Source organism: Lottia gigantea (assembly GCF_000327385.1).
Source record: "Lottia gigantea unplaced genomic scaffold LOTGIsca_571, whole genome shotgun sequence".
Classification (NCBI taxonomy): domain Eukaryota; kingdom Metazoa; phylum Mollusca; class Gastropoda; family Lottiidae; genus Lottia; species Lottia gigantea.
Window position 1 is genome coordinate 14,944 of NW_008709948.1, and position 1,228 is coordinate 16,171.

Sequence of the window (1,228 nt, forward strand, 5' to 3'; positions counted from 1 at the left end):
CCCTGGTTGTTAGAACTATGTCTATTTTCCTGAATGTCTAAGTCCAACTCTTACGAACAAACACCCATTTCTACTTGTTTTGGAAATCTGAATTTTTGCATGCAGTTAGGCATATCAAATTTACGTTCGGGGCCAGAAAAGCAGATTCTGGAAATGACTACAAACCTTCCCTTGTTGTTAGAACTATGTCTATATTCCTAAGTCCAACTCTTTCGAACAAACACCCATTTCTACTTGTCTTGGGAATCTGAATTTTTGCACGCCGTTAGGCATCTCAGGGCCAGAAAAGCAGATTCTGGAAATGACTACAAAGTGCTTTCCTAAAGCTAGTTTAGGGAGCTGGGGCAAAGGTTCTAACACATTCGGGTTTTCCAGACATACGTCCTTCAATGTTACTCAGTTCTTGAATTAGACCTATTTTGAATGAAGGAATGGGGTCTTTTTGCAACATGAATGCCACTTATAGGGAAGATTAACCCTTTATTTTGAAAAGTCCTCTCCTCATTTACCAGGGCTTGAGACCTGCACGATATTGCTATCATGGCTGAGTTAAACTTTGTTTGTTGTTTTTGGATTCTGAAGACTAGGTACCAGCGAGTTCAATTGCAGTTCTATATCGCTATTGAACCCTCTGGTCCCAATCTTCCAAAATCCTTCAAAATCTTCTTCTGTCAAAGTGGTATTGTTGCTGTAGCTGAAAAATTCAAGTTTTGTTCTACCTACCTACCTTCCTTCCTACCTACCTACCTACCTTCCTTCCTTCCTTACCTACCTTCCTTCCTTCCTTCCTTCCTACCTACCTACCTACCTACCTACCTACCTACCTACCTACCTTCCTTCCTTCCTTCCTTCCTACCTACCTACCTTCTTACCATTTATTTCGAAAAGTCTTCTCCTCATGGTAACACTTTGTTTGTTGTTTTTAGATTTTGAAGAATGAGTGCATAAGGATTAATAGCAGTTGTATCTCGCTATTAACCCCTACGGACCTAATCTTCCAAAATCCTTCCTAATCTTCTTCTGTAAAAGTGGTCTTGTTGATGTAGCTGAAAAAGTGAAGTGTTGTTCTTGCATCCAAAAAAGTACAAAGTGGATTGAAAAAAGTGGATCTATTTCACTTTTTTCAACCCACCTTGTTCTTCCCCAAATGCTTGAAAACTTCCTACTTTCCTACCTACCTTCCTGCCTACCTACCTACCTACCTACCTACCTACCTACCATTTATTTC